General features: G+C 38.3%; 1 protein-coding gene and 1 pseudogene across 1 annotated transcript in view; one reads left to right on the top strand and one right to left on the bottom strand.

Moving 5' to 3' along the window:
- AVEN (apoptosis and caspase activation inhibitor) overlaps positions 1-16,768 on the bottom strand; it is a 182,773-nt gene that overhangs the window by 79,363 nt on the left and 86,642 nt on the right. The window lies entirely within an intron of this gene.
- Positions 1-16,768, top strand: part of LOC129064432 (lupus La protein-like) — a 123,790-nt pseudogene that overhangs the window by 68,704 nt on the left and 38,318 nt on the right.

The following is a 16,768-nucleotide window of genomic DNA, read 5'->3' on the forward strand; positions in this document are numbered from 1 at the left end:
TCTGTGTCTGTTCTTATGCCAGTACCAAACTGTTTTCATTAGAGTGGCCTTGTAATATAGTTTGATATCAGGTATTGTGATCCCTCCTACTTTGTTCTTCTCTCTCAAAATTGCTGCTGCTATTCAGGGTTGTTTATGGTTCCACATAAGTTTTTGAAATGTTTGTTCTATATCTGTGAAATATGCCATTGGTATTTTAACAAGGATTACATTGAATCTATACATTGTTTTTGGTAGTATGGACATCTTGATGATGTTAATTCTTCCAATCCATGCATTCAGTATATGCTTCCATTTATTTGCGTTTTCCTTAATTTCTTTCTTCAGTGTTGTGTAGTTTTCTGAGTACAGGTCTTTTACTTCCTTGGTTAAGTTTATTCCTAGGTACTTTATTTTTCTTGTTGCTATAGCAAATAGGATTTTTTTTCCTGATTTCTGAGTCTGATATTTCATTACTGGTGTACAAAAATGCCTTCAATTTCTGAATATTGACTTTGTATCCCACTGTTATGCCAAATTCACTTATTAGGTCGAGTAGTTTTTTGGTGAAGTCTATAGGGTTTTCTATGTACACTATCATGTCATCTGCAGGGAATGACAGTTTTTTACTTCCTCCTTTCCAATTTGGATGCCTTTTATTTCTTTTTCTTGACTGATCCCTGTGGCTAGGACTTCCAATATTATGTTGAATAGAAGTGAAAATGGACAACCTTGTCTTTTTCCTGATCTTAGTGGGAAAGCTTTTAATTTTTGCCCGTTGAGTATGATGTTGGCTGTAGGTTTTCATATATAGCCTTTATTACATTGGGGTATGCCCCCCTTACTCCCACTTTGCTGAGTGTTTTTATCATAAATGGATGCTGTAACTTATCAAATGCTTTTTCTGCATCTATTGATATGATCATGTGATTTTTGTCTTTCCTTTTGTTTATGTGATGTATTACATTTACTGATTTGCGAATATTGAACCACTCTTGCGTCCCTGGGATGAATCTCACTTGATTATGGTGGATGATCCTTTTAATGTCTTGCTGGATGTGGTTTGCCAATATTTTGTTGTGGATTTCAGCATCTATGTTCATCAGTTATATTGGCCTGTAGTTTTCTTTCTTTGTTGTGCCTTTATCTGGTTTTGGGATTAGGATGATCCTGGCCTCATAAAAACAATTTAGGAGTCTTCTCTCTTCTTGGATTTTTTGGAATGGTCTGAGAAGGACAGGGGTTAGCTCTTCCTGAAATGTTTTGTAAAATTTTCCTGTGAAACCATCCAGTCCAGGGCTTTGGTGTACCAGGAGTTTTTTGATTACTGCTTCAATTTCACCATTTGTTATCAGTCCATTCAGGCTTTCTGCCTCTTCTTCATTCAGAGTTGGAAGGTTATATTTTTTTAGAAATTTGTCCATTTCGCCTACGTTTTCAAATTTCTTGGCATATAATTGTTCATAATTTCTTACAATACTTTGTATTTCTGTGGTATCAATTGTAATATCTCCTCTTTCATTTCTGATATTATTTATTTGGGTCCTCTCCCTTTTTATCTTGATGAGTCTGCTTAAAGGTTTGTTGACTTTGTAGATCTTTTCAAAGAAGAAGCTCCTGGATTTGTTGATCCTTTGAATTGCTCTTTTAGTCTCTATATCGTTCAATTCTGCTCTAATCTTGATTATTTACTTCCTTCTACTTGCTCTGGGCTTTGTTTATTGTTGTTCCTCCAGTTCTTGAAGATGTAGGGTTAGGTCGTTTATTTTGAAATGTTTCTATTTTTTTTTAGGTAGGCCTGTATTGCTATGAACTTCCTTCTCAGGACTGCCTTTGTTGTGTCCCATAGATTTTGGACTGTTGTATGCTCATTTTCATTTGTTTCTAGAAACTTTTTGATTTCTTCATTGCTCTCATTATTGACCCATTCATTGTTTAATAACATGCTATTCGGTCTCCATGAGTTTGAATGTTTTTGAGTATTTTCCCTGAGGTTGGTTTCTAGTTTCAAGCCCTTGTGGTCCGAGAAAATGCTTGCTATGATTTCAATTTTCTTGACTTTATTGAGGCTTGTTTTGTGTCCAATCATGTGGTCTCTCTTTGAAAATATTCCACGTGCACTTGAAAAGAATGCGCATTTTGCTTCTTTGGGATGAAAGGTTCTATATATATCAGTTGAGTCCATTTGATCTAATACGTGTTCAGTTCCACAACATCCTTGTTGATACTTTGTTTGGAAGCTCTATCCATTGTTAACAGTGGGGTGTTAAAATCTCCTACTATCAGAGTGTTGCTGCCTATATATTTCTTGAAGTCCTCCAAGATTTTCCTTACATATTTGGGTACTCCTATGTTCAGTGCATATAGCTTTACAATGTTTATGTTTTCTTAATGGATGCTTCCTTTGAGTATTATGAAGTGTCCTTCTGGGTCTCTTTTTATGGCCTTTGTTTTGAAATCTATTTTGTCTGATATAAGTATTGCTACCGATGCTTTTTTTCCTGTCCATTTGCTTGGAATACTTTTTTCCATCTCTTTACTTTCAGTCTGTGTAGGTCCTTTGTTCTGAGGTGGTTCTCTTACAGGCAGCATATGTGAGAGTCATGTTTTCTAACCCGTTCAGCCACCCTATGTGTCTTGATTGGGACATTTAATCCATTTAATTTAAAGTTATTATTTATAGGTACTTATTCATTTTTTCACTTTGTACCTGTGTTCCTTTCTTTTTCACTCTTTTTCTTCATCTTCTTAAAGCAGTCCCTTTAGCATATCTTGCAGTGCTAGTTTGGTGGAGGTGTATTCTTTTAGCCTTCTATTGTCTGGGAAACTCCTTATTTCACCTTCCATTTTAACTGAGAGCCTTGCTGGGTAGAGCAGTCTTGGTTGCAGGCCTTCGCTTTTCATTTCTTGGAATATTTCTTGCCATTCCCTTCTTGCTTGTAGTGTTTCTGTTGAGAAGTCAGCTGCTAGCCATATTGGGGCTCCCTTGTATGTCACTACCTGTTTCCCCCTTGCTCCCTTTAGGATTCTGTTTGTCTTTGATACTTGCCATTTTAAAGGTGATGTGTCTTGGAGTGGGCCTATTTGGGTTGCTCTTTAATAGGATCCTCTGTGCTTCCTCAGCTTGTGTGACTTTTTTCTCTCCTCCAACTAGGGAAGTTTTCCATCATTACTTTTTTAAACAGGTTTTCTATCCCTTGCTCCTCTTCTTCTCCGGGTATCCCTATTATACGGGTATTATTATGTTTCAGGTTGTCCTGCATTTCCCTAAACACCTCTTCATTCTCTTTGAGTCTTTTTTCATTTTCTTGTTCTTTCCAGGAGCTTTTTTCTATCTTGTTCTCCAGCTCGCTGATTCAATCCTCTGCTTCATCTAACCTGCTTTTGATTCCTTCTACTGTGTTCTTCAGTTCAGAAATTGTCTTTTTTTCCTCTTGTCTCTTATTGACAGTTTCTATGCCCTTTTTCATGCTGATAGAGTTTTCAGTAAGTTCCTCGTAGTTTCCCTGTAGTTTTTGGTAATTCTCTCTGAACTCACTGAGCTCATTGAGTTTCCTTATAATCATTGTTTTGAACTCAATATCTGATAGCTTACTTGCCTCTATTTCATTTAGCTCTTTTTCAGGGGATTCCTCCTTTCCCTTCAATTGAGGGGTGTTTCTTTGTCTTCCTACTATTTATGAGACTCTTCTTTTTTTTGCTTCTGTTTCTTAAATTGATCTGACTTGACTTCCTGACTTTGTGGTGTGAACTTTTATGGTAGGAGACCTGTGAGATTCAGTGGTGCAGTCTCCTTGATCTCCTGAACTTGCTGGTCTTTGGATGCCTTTTATGCCATTCATGATGGCTCTCTGGAGGTAATTGGGTTTTGATTGTTGTTTGGCTGTTCTTTGATGGGTCCTACCCTCCAGCTGGTTGACTGAGGTTCACTCTGCCCACCACATCTTGTGTGTTTTTGTGCTGGTGCTGCCAGAACAAAACCACAAAGCCCAGGAAACAGGCCTACATCTGCAAAAATAACTCTCCTCTGTAATCCCACTATCAACAGCAAATGAATGAGTATTAATTAATAAGGCTGTAAAGAGAATAAGGCTATTATAAGAAAGGAGCAAAATAAACTATCAGTATAAAATCTAATGATTTAATACGCACAAGCTTGATGGACCCAAAATGAATGTTAAAAAGCTTTGTAGTAAAGAAAATATTACAAATCATGGAGAAGACCACAGTGGATTTCATCTCGGTAGCCTCTAGTATTTACCAGTTTTTTCTTTCTGGATCTCCCCCTGATGTTGTGAGATGTTGACCTCATCTGACCTTAGGCAGTCTGTTCAAGACTTCCAGGAATCTACTGGCTGTGGCTGTCTCCTTCAGTTATTAATCTAGTCACTCTGCACTCAGCAGTCAAGCTTAAGCAACACAGGGCAGGGCAGTGTCCCTCCTTGGGGCAGGGTTATTGTTTCTTTTCACAATGTTGCAGCTCAGGAGAGTGGTCTTCCTGAGCAAGATGGCTGCTGCTGTAAGGGGTAAGAGTCAGCACTGGGACCCCACCAGCTAGTCCCTCAGTTCTCTCCCCAAAGCCTACTTCCCCATCTCTCCTCAGGCATCTCTAGCTCACTCTGCCCCACCTTTGTTGGAGCCCAGGGTGAGTGGGTACAAACAAAAATCTATATGTTGGCCCTTTAAACAGCTCTTCACTTCTCCAGCTGCCCATCTCTGTCAGAGAGCAACCCTGCCACTTTTCGCAGCTGGCTGTTATATACTTTTTGGATTCTGGTGCTATAGGCTGGGGATCCCCACCTACGGTTTAGATCCCACTGTTCTCAGGGCGATCCAGCTGGCCATTTGAATATCTCTCTGGTGCTGCCAATTGTGGGTGCCCAGCCAGCCTTCTCAAGTCTCCCTCACACTCCTTACCAGTTAGGTTGTGCTAAAGCTTATTCTTCTGTCCATCTGAGGTTATAAGGCTTCTCACTCACTATTGTTCAGTTGTTTGTTCAGGGTGATTTCTCCACAATTTAGTTGTAAATCCATATTGGCCTGGGAGGAGATCAGTGTGACCTCCATTTACTCCTTCACCATCTTAAAACTGAGATCTGGACAGATTCAATGGATGTCAGTGACTGAGTTTTGTGGCTCTAGGATGGGGGCCACGCCTCTCTCCTTCTACCAAGCCTGACTTGCACTTCCCCTCATGGGATACCCACCAAACAGCCCCACCCTCCCGACTCCCGTTGGTGCCACCCTGCTGAGCTCAAGCTCCCAAAAGAATCTGAAACAGACTGAGTTGTATGGGTCCAGGACAAGGGCCATTTTTCCCTCACATGCCCAACCACTGCAGAGCCCTCCCTTCACGTGGCCAAATCTTGGTCCACGTGGGCTTGATAAACTGCTCGCCTCACCCTGACAACTTTTTTAGACCTCCATCTCAACACAAAGGTCTAAAGGCACCCAGCAGGTGGCAGCTAGACTGGTATACCCTGGAATTTTGGTGCATTACCTCAGACCAGGTACTGGCACAGATACTTAACCTGTATCAATCTGGTGAACACCACTCACCTCAGCCTGGTGACTCATTGAGAACCTTCCTCATGCAACTCAAGTACTGCGAGGGGCTCTTTTAGTGACTGAACCTAACACACAGCTGGAGGAGGATCTCACTGTGTCTTGGGCTAAATAACATGTTACTGAACAATGACTGGGTTAACAATGTAAGGAAGAAATCAAAAGTTATTTTGACACAACTGAAAATGAGAACACAACAACCCAAAATGTATGGGACAAAGCAAAAATAGTCCTAAGAGGGAAATTCATAACATTACAGGCCTACCTCAAGAAACAGGAGAAATTTCAAATAAACAATCTAACTTTATGCTTAAGGTAACTAGAAAAAGAACAACAAACAAAGCCCAAAGTAGAAGAAACTAAAAAATAAAAATCAGAGCAAGAGTAAATGAAATAGTCTTAAAAAAATAATAAATAAAATGAAGAGTTGGTTCTTTGAAAAGATAAACCAGACTGACAAACCTTTAACCAGACTCATCAAGAAAAAATCAAGAGAACCCAAATAAATAAAATCAGAAATGAAAGAGGAGCAGGAACAACTGACACCACAGAACTCCAAAGGATTGTAAGAAAATAGTACAAACAACTATATGCTAACAAATTGGATAATATGGACAAAATGTTAAAATTGCTGTAAACATACAGTTTTCCAAAACTAAATCAGGAAGTATCAGACTATTACAACTAATGAATTAAAGCAGTAATCAAAAAACTCCCAACAAACCAAAGTCCTGGACTGGATGGTTTCACAGATGAATTTTTTACCACACATTCAAAGAACTAACACCTCTCCTCAAACTATTCCAAAAAATTCAAGAGAAAGGGAGACTCCCAAATTTATCAGGCCAATGTTATCCTAACTCCAAAACCAGATAAAAACATTGTAAAGAAGGAAAATTATAAGCCAATATCTCTGATGAACATAGATGTTCAACAAAAAATTAGCAGACTTGACCCAGAAATACATAAAAATGTTTATACACCATAATCAAGTAGGATTTATTCTGGAGATGCAAGATTGGTATAATATCTGCAAGTCAATAAATGTGATATATACCACATAAACAAAAGATAAAAATCACATGGTCATATCAATAGATGTAGAAATATCATTTGACTAAATCCAGCACCCATTTTTGATAAAAACTCTCAGCAAATTGGGAATACAGGGAACATAACTCAATATAATAAAGCCCATATATTACAAAACCACAGCCAATATCATACTTAATGAGCAAAAACTACAAGCATTTCTCTTAAGATCAGGGACAAGACAGGGAAGTCCACTTTCATCACTCTTCTTCACCATAGTACTGGAAATCCTAGCCACAGCAATCAGACAAGAAGAAGAAATAAAAAGGTATCCAAATTGGAAAAGAGTCACTATTTGCAGATTACATGGTACTGTACGTAGAAAACCCTAAAGATAAAAAAAAAAAAAAAAACCCTATAAATGAATTCAGTAAAGTTGCAGGATACAAAATAAATATCTCCAAAACTGGTTACATTTTTATACACTAATAATGAACTTTCATAAAGGGAAACTAAGAAAAAAAAACATTTACAATTGCATCAGAAATAACAATAATAAAATACCTAGGAATAAATTTAACCTAGGGTGTAAAAGACATGTACTAGGAAAGTTTTAAGGCACTAAATAAAGAAACTGAAAAAGGGAAAATTAGTGGAAGCATATACCATGTTCATGTGTAGGAAGAATTAATATCATTAAAATGTCCATACTATCCTAAGCAATCTATAGAGTCAACGAAATTCCTATCAAGATACCAATGGTGTATTTCACAGAACTATATCAAATATTCCAAAAATTTATAAGGGACCAAAAAGACCTTGCATAGACACAGAAATCTTCAGAAAAAAGAACAACGTGGGAAGAATCATGCTGCCTGCTATCAAACTATACTATGAGGTCATAGTAATGAAAACAGCATGGCATTGGCATAAAAACAGACATATAGATCAACTGAACAGAACAGAGAGCCCAGAAATAAACCATGCCTTTATACTCAATTAACATTTGACAAAGGAGGCAAGATCATATAATAGGGTAAAGACAGTCTATTAAATAATTGGTGTTGGAAAAATTGGACAGGCAATGCAAAAACATGAAATTAGAACACCTGCTTAACCATGCACAAGAATACGCTCAAAATGAATTAAAGATTTAAATGTCAGACTCAAAACCATAAAAATCCTCAAAGAAAACGTAGTAAAATCTCAGGCATTTCTCATAGCAATATTTTTTTCTAATATACCTCCTTAGGCAAGGGAAACAACAACAAAAACACAAATTGAACTAAATGAAACTAAAAATTTTTGCATAGCAAAGGAAGCCATCAACACAATAAAAACAGAACCCACTTAATGAAAGAACATATTTGCCAATGATACATATATTAAGGAATTAATATCCAAAATTTATGGAGAACTCATAGACACAGACAACAGTGTGATGATTACAGGAGGGAAAGAGGGGCTGGAGTACACAAAAGAGGGTAAAGGGTAGATAAGTGGTGATGGAAAGGTCTTGACTTTGGATGGTGAACACACAATACAATATACAGATGATGTATTACAGTATGTACACTTGAAACCTATGTAATTTTATTAACCAATGCCACCCCGTTAAATTCAATAAAAATTTTAAAAACAGAAAGCAACATCCGAAATTAATTAATTAATTAATTAATTAATGACTTTCTGTTGATATAAGTCACCCAGTTTATGGTGCTTTGTTATAGCAGCCCAACGAGACTAAAACAGATGAAGACCAATTCACTGATTTTTTCTTTTATACTTTGTTCATTTTGAGTCCTATCTAAAAAATACTTGCGCAATGCTGTATCTCAAAGATTTTCTCCTGTTTCTATTTACAAGTGTCAATTCAACACCAATGGGAATCCCCAGTTTGGGGTGCAGTTAACAAGGAAATTTCATTCGGTACAAACAGCTCAGTTGTGATATAGTATGGCTGTGAAAACAGCACAGCTATGGAACACGTCAATCCTGACACAGCAGGGCTGTGAGGTGGCCCTGGGCCAGACCCCCTTCCGGCTAGGCAGCTCTGCGCCTCCATGGTCTGGTCTGGTCTCCTCTGCTTTGCCCTTGCACTGCTCTGCAGAAACACCCTTGGTGTTTCAGCTTAAGCGAGGGAGACACAGGCTTCAGTCTTTGGTGGAATGGGAAAGTGCACCCCCAGAGCTAAAGGGGAGCTGGCTTATATGAACAGGAGTCCTTGTCCCTGGTCCCTGATTGGTCTGTCCTCATGCAAGTGAGGACTCTAAATCCTCACAGTTGGGTCCTGAAGGCACTGTTCTGATTGGTCAGAATAGAGCCACTCTGGTTGGTTGTACCTCACAGCTCTGATTGGATATAGAGTATCTCAGTCCTATTGGCTGAAATAGGATTCCAGGAACTCCTTTATAAGGGCGGGCTCGGCTGGCAGAAACCCAGTGCAGGCAGGCAGTTCAGTGCAGGCTTCTCCCTGAAGTGCGGTTTGTATGAGTGTCCCCTGTGTAGCAATGGCTGAGCAATTTTGGGACGAAAAAAAAATTGAGCCCAGTTAGCCACCAGGAGCCCTTCTTAGTAGGTATCTTCTTTCTTAAGGTGAACACAAGTTTTGTAGTAGCTCTTACTTTCAGGTCTACAACCCATTGCTTTAATTTATCAAATTGTGCAAGGTAATGAAAACATTTCTTTAAACAGGTTATTTCCTGGATGAAAATATTTTTTCACACATGTAAGAAAAATTAACAGCTATCTCTAGAATATATAAAGAACCCCTACAAAGCTGAACTACTTGCCACACATTTATACAGAAACTCTTGATAGTAATTGATTAATCAACATGCCATACTGTTCAGTTTTTTAAATTGAGAATGTACAAATTATATGTGCCCAGTAAATGATAAGGTAGCTCTAGATGTCTAACCACAAACTGCATTTCCTGCCAAACCCACACCATCGGTTATGCCAATTTCTTTCAATGGCCATGTCACTCTCCCATCAGTCTGTCACTTCTCCCTCGTCTTTACTAAAGTTTCACTGAATTTACAATGTGGTCAACAGAATTTGATCAAATTTTATAATCAGTTATGACTCATGAACTGCCAATGTAAAATGGCACCATTTTAGGAAATAGGATCAGAGGCTAGAAATCAGTAACACTGTTATTTATGGAGTAGCATGTACAACTGAATAAAATATGCTAAAAACTAAGTTTCCTACAGAGGTAAACTCTAAAGGAACAATATAGAGAGAAAGAGCGTAGTTCACTGTCACACTAGGAAGGTGCAAAATGCACTAGAAAGAATTTTAAACTAGGAAACAGGAGACCTGAATTCTAGTCTAAACCATTCCATAAACTAGCTGTGAATTGAATTATGTAATATCCCTAGTCTTCAGCTATCTCATCCTTAAAAGTACAATGAAACTATTGTTAAAAGTTCTGAAACCTCTAAAATTCTACGATTCTATATATCCTTTCCACAGATGGGGAAAATGTGCTGCAATGAGATGAAAACAATAATTTGGACTTAAATGTAATGTAAATCACCATTTCAGTTTCCTTTAAACAACCTTGAAAAACCATTAAGGCACTTATTACCTCTTTTCAAAATCAAGTAACATCCAATATTTCAACAAAATAACTCCCTGTTTGCCCTGACTGGTGTGGCTCTGTGGATTGGTCATCATTCTGCAAACTGAAAGCTCCGGTTTAATTCCCGGTGAAGGCACATGCCTGAGTTGCAGGACAGGACCCCGGTTGCGGACAGGAGAGGCAATCAATCAATGTTTCTCTTACACATCAACGTTTCTCTCCCTTTCTCCCTCTCTTCCTTTCTCTTTAAAAATAAATAAATAAAACCTTTTAAAAAATAACTTCCTCTTATCAGTTTTTCCCCTTCTTATCAATCAACCAAACTTCTGGTTACTCCCTACATTCTGAAAGTGTAAATAACGATGTTAGGAGTTACGGATTGACAGAACAGCGCATCCCCAGTGCTGTGTCCCCAAAGTAGACTTCAGTCATACCTGTGAAACTGGGGAGCAGGATGCACACATATCATCTAGCTCAAATGTCTATGCGATCTGTGGGATGTGTATCTCTTCGGCAGATGATAGGGATTCAACCTCATTTGGACCATACATCCTTCCTCTGGTCTACAATAAAACTCTGGCTCTTGCAATTCCTAGTCTGTCTTTCTCCTGTTTGTTCTACAGAATATCAGTCCTGCAAAATGCTCTAAGAGAAAAGAATGTCACAAATATTTCAGAAACGCTGCATGCTACCTCATTCTTGAGCAATTCACAATAAACATGAAAACATTAAAGGCTCTGAGAAGCCCTAGAGAGTATAGACATCTGATTTATATTGTTTCTTGACATAACGACAAAATCCTTTCTTCACAGGATATCTGTTAACACCCTACAATGTTAGTGCTCCATGGAAGCTATTTTGGAAAGTGCTTGCTTAAATTAAACATAATGTGATGATATTTAATTCACACATTGCTAAACTGAAACTGATTTTTTTGTTTGTTTTTTGCTCCAGACATTCTATATGACTCAAAAGTCATTTACGGAAACTGATTTGTTTTCTGTTGTTTTTTTGCTTCTGACACTCTATATGACTCAAAAATCATTTACTAATTTCTAAATGTTAAATTAATTTTCCAACATCCAATTGTTCAAGATTAAACAAACAGACAAACAATATAGCTTTCTCCTTGACACAGGCATCTGAAAAATACCAACCAAAGAATATGGTCAAGTGTGACAAAAAACCATCACCAGGTTTCCGGTCTGAGTACGTAAATCACTGTTACTCTGTCAGAGCATAACTGATACCCATTCTTGCCTGGTTGTCTAATTTAATTTTGGTAACTACACAGTTTACATTAAAAAAAACAAAACAGAACTTTCAAGCAAAAGGTAATTAAAATACAGCCAAAGTGAGAATAATTTAAATCACCAGCAAGGGAAATTTAAAAACTGAAAATGGGTAAGTCTTAAGATACACCCTATAAAAGAAGGAAACATATTTTTTTTTTTTAAAAAAACAGACTTATGGGACAAGAGGCTTATATATATATACAGCATTCATGTCGAAAATATAAACACTTGAATTAAGACTGACTTAGAGTCACACATAATAGGGCAATAATTGCAAAAAGTAGAACACTTTGTTAGGTATCTAAATACTTCAGTTTTTCAGCATTTGCTCTCTTGATAGCAAATGTTCTTTCTTCCTTCTAATTATGTCAAAGAAAAAGAAAATAAAGGAACAACTTACCCTAAATCACCACCATCAAAAACACTTGGTCCTAATAGATTAGCTAACAAAATGGTGTTTGTCAAGTCTTTTAAACCCACTCTAGGGATTGTGTGACACAAATCATTATGGTACTTGAAGACTCACTGTCAGATCTTGATAAAAATCACAATAAAAAACACTGAACTTGTTCTCATTAAATGAGCTCAAAGTTACAATATCCAGTTACAGTTATTACTAAATACAGAGAAGAAAAAGCACTGAATGTTAGCTTTCAAGGTCAAATCCTATGATTGTAAAATTGTGAGATCACATTTTTCTTTACATTAATGCCTCTTCTTACTGCTCTCAATTCCCTTTACCATCATCCTTTAAGCTCCTATTCAAAATGTGTCACCTTCAGGGAGTATTCACTTCCCCACTAAATGCTTATGGTACTAAGTGCTTAAAGATGAAGTTGTACTTTGTGACATGCTGCTTTCGGAAGATGTTCTTTACTCATATATGTGTATGAATTCTCGACTAGACTGTGCTGAGGATTCTTTTATAATTCAAGGCTGCTCAAATGTTTCCACCAAAGCACTTCTTTTGTTAGAGGATCTATCATAAAAATCAAAATTTATTTGAAGTCTTCTATTTAACCTTTAAAATTCATTTGAAATGTAAGATTCAATACCATAGTCTACATTTGTTTTAACACAAAAATAGGAATGTTTTTGTGTGAGGAAGGATGTGGAAAAATTGGAACCCTGTGTACTGTTGGTAGAATTGTAAGATGCTGTGATCACTACAGAAAACAGCATAGAGGTCCCTCAAATAATTAAAAATGGAAATACGATAGAATCTAGGAATCTCACCTCTGGGTATATATCCAAAAGGATTGAAATCAAGAGCTCCAAAAAATATTAGGAATAACACCACCATTCACAATAGCCAAGAGGTGGAAGCAACCCAAATGTCTATTGACAGATGAATGGATAAATAAAATGCGACATATACATACAATGAAATAGTATTCAGTCTTAAGAAGGGGGGAAATCTTATCACGTGCTACAAATGGATGAACCTTATACGGACATTATGCCAATTGAAATAAGCCAGTTGCAAAAAAAAAAAACAACAAAAACCAGATACTGCATAATTTGAATTATATGAAGTATCTAAAGTAGTACCATTCATAGAAACGGAAAGTAAAATGGTGGTTTTCAGGGGCTGGAGGAAGGCAAAAAGGGGAGTTGTTGTTTAATGAGTATAAAGTTTCAGACCTGCAAGATGAAAAAGTTCTAGAGATCTGTTTCACGACAATGTGACTATCCTTAACACTACTCAACTATACACTAAAATATCATTAAGATGATAAATTTATGTGCTGTGTTTTTACCACAATTTTAAAAATATTTTCAATCACTTTATTTGCCCTGAATCATCAAGTAAAATTGATGTCACCGTATCTACGCAATACATACAGACACCTACTGAATGAAGTTGCCTGAAAACCCCAGGCAGCCCTGCACGTGCCTCACGGGACACAACCTTCTACCGCTCTCACATCCTCTGCTCAGGTCAATCGTTATCAAGCAACTACACTGTGGTAACGGCAAAGGAATATAAAGATTAATTAGGCCATGAACCCTGCCCCTGAGAAGATCAGAGAAACCCTCTGCACCTTAGTGCTAGGGACCTATTACCTGTGCAGTGAACTGACCCAATCTGCAGCCCTTCTCAATTACTTGTTGCAACACTGAGTGGGAAAAGTGGGGTTTCTGTGAACTGTAGACAAAGTTCTCGTAACAGTAAGCACAACGAACAATACCCACATTTGGGATGGAAGTCAATATAAATTTTAAAACATTCAATTAACCAAAACATTCTTTTGTTAAAAGAGAAACATTTGAAGTAAAAATGACAGAAAGGCTCTTCCACTAAAGCTGATATATAGAGAATCCTCAAGGCACTTACCAGCCTAGCAAAGCAGGGACAGACTCTCCATAGCAACAAGAGCGAGCAAACGCTGTCCAATAATGTAGAAATATGCAACCCAATATAAGAAGAAATACTTGCCAGAGATAACTTTAAACAGTTGTATTAGTGCAAATTCCAATGTTTTATCTATCAGACCAACTGAATTCGGTTCTGGGCAATGTCTCATAACGACAGCACACAGCGCTATCCCCTGAACGGTCATCATCCGTGTTACTTTCTGAAAGGTCTTCTTGTGTCCTGCAGTGTCCATTTTGTCATAAATCCTAGTACACTGTCTCAAAGACACTTAGCCTATAAGAACAAGCTCACTCTCCTTAATAATGGGATATAGGTGGGTTATGTTACCACAGAAACAGCTCTGCCTTCAAGGGAATCTGATAAAACAGGTATTATGGGAAAAGCTGCTTTTGTCCATCCTCGGCGTCTCCTGTTAGGCCCTCATCATTTCTGGATCTCTGGGAAAGCCTCCTACCTGCTCTCCCTGCCTCTCGTCACGTATGCCTCAACCCATCCTAGTTTACGCGTGGAGTCATTAATCTTTCTAAATTTCAAAACCTATCACGGCACTCCCCTGCTTAATACCTCTGTGGTTCGCAAAGCCCTCGGGATGTCCGACAGGCCATAGAGGCTTTTTACCATTTAGTCCCTGCAAGACACCGTTTTTGAAAACGTTTGTTTTTCAGTCATTTCCAACTTACAGAAATGTTGCAAGACCAGTAAAAAAAAAAAAAAACTCCTCCTGATCCTTTTCATCCAGATTCACCACTTACTAACCCTAGAACACAACCTCAGTGAGAGCAGGAAGTTATATTTTAGTCATAGTGTCTGGCACAGAGTGGATAATCAACAGGTTCATGGAGGAAATTAATCTATAAGTGAATGAAGTGGAAATTAATAAAGGCCACAACCAGGCTCAGACAGAGTGGACTGAATACAAATGTCACCTCCACTCCCTCCTGAACTCTCACTTAAGTAACTGCTAAAGACTTTTTTTTTTATCTTCGCCCAAGGATGTTTATTGATTTGCAAGAGAGAGAAACACTGATCAGTGACCTCCTGGATGCACCCCAAGAGGGAACTGAACCTGCAACCTTTTGGTGTATGGGACGATGCTCCCACCAACTGAGCCACCCAGCCAAGGATAAACACATTTTTTAAGCCTTAATCCAGAGGAACAAAGAGAAAAGACAACAGCAGCCAAAAATGGGAGGTAATAGACCTGACGCCTGGTCATGTGAACCTTAGAAGGGAAGCCACAAAAGACACCTCTCAGTGTGTAGATGCAGGGATGGCCTCAAAGTAAAAGGACGGCTGAAAAAAACCTTAGAGTAGTTAGACTCTCCAGAGCTCCTGCCCACACGACACAATCACATAACCAACTCTCCCTGCAATGCCAGCTGAAAAACTTCTCCAGAGAAATTCAATCAAATGATAGTGAGCAACTACTCTGTGCCAGGCTCAGTCTACATGCCCCCAAATCTCTGAGGAAACAACACTAAGGCCTTGCCCCTGACCCTGGAGCTTCCACTCTAGTGGGAGAAATAAGCAAGCAAACCTGTGACAGATCTGATGTGACTCATGGAGCAAGGGGCAAAGTGTGTGATGTGCTACAGACCAGAAACCTGAAAGAAAGAAAGAAAGAAGTGAGCCACGCAGGTATTCAGAGAAAGGACATTCCACACAGGCAGGGGTGGGTGCAAGGCCTTGAGGTGGAAGCACACTCCGCGGGCAAACAGCACAGCAGCTGACGTGGTAAAGGTACAGGAGCAGACGGGTCTGAGACAGAGCGAGGGGCCAGATGACGGAAAAATCCCCTGGAAGCAATGATTCCACCCCCGACCCCAGCTGCACACTGGAGGCACCTGAAGAGCTTTCCAAAACTTACATGAGTCCCATCCCAGAGTTTCTGGTCTGAATTTTGACGGTATGGTGGGCAGCTGGTTATAGTTTCAAAATCTCCACAGGTTGGTCATATGCAGATGAGATCAGAACCACAGGACTCAAACAGCTCTGTACTCTGGGACTCGGGGCAGAGCTCGGGGAGCAGGTGGAGGGGCTCCACGGAAAGCGGGAAGATTGAGGTACAGGTGACACACTCAAGATCCCCCCTGCCAGCCTCTTTTCCCATCTAACTCCAAGAAACCACTACAGAAAACACTGGTGGCCAGACACCTATGTGTCAGTTGGAGACTGATATGGGCAAAAAACGCATAATGATGGCGCCCACTGTGAGGAGGGGACAAGCCAAACAGCCGGGGTGCTCCAAATTTTTGGAAACTGAGCATTGTAACCCAACTAATGGAATGAGAAGTGGGGAAAAACATCATGAGAGGGTGAGAGAAAAAGATACAAAAAACAGAAATATCTATGATATGTAGATGCACATGGGAACTACTAAATTAAATAAGTAATTTAACCACGAAGTATAATCTCTTTGACTCCCTTGGAAACAATCATCTGGAACAAAAATGATAGCTATGCTATGTCTGTGTGGATGGAAAATGTTGCAATAATGAGTTTCTACTAAGGTAGAAAATACATCAACAATTCCAACCATTTTAAAGATTCTTCACTTTTGAGAACGACAAAAAAAATCTTTTGAAACTATATGTGCAAACATACTCAAGTATATATACAATCAGATATTAACAAGAGTTCACATGTTATTTCTAAAAATAGCCAATATACTTATAAGAATATCAAATACTGTCTCTTAGGTGTCTATATCAGCTGTCTTAGTTGCTGTACAAACTGATATAAAGAATCAGGCATCACTAAACTAATCATTTATTTTGTATATTTAAAAAGTAAATTTTAAATTTCTAAAGAACATCAATATTTTAAAGATGTAGGAGGCCTAACAATAAAGAGAGTAACAATACTTTTAAGTAACCTTTTAGTATCTTTCAATAAATAGCTAGAAATACTAAAATCATAAGGGGGAAA

This window comes from Pteronotus mesoamericanus, unplaced genomic scaffold, assembly GCF_021234165.1.
Source record: "Pteronotus mesoamericanus isolate MK-2021 breed Mesoamerican mustached bat unplaced genomic scaffold, CSHL_Meso_final contig_164, whole genome shotgun sequence".
NCBI classification, from domain to species: domain Eukaryota; kingdom Metazoa; phylum Chordata; class Mammalia; order Chiroptera; family Mormoopidae; genus Pteronotus; species Pteronotus mesoamericanus.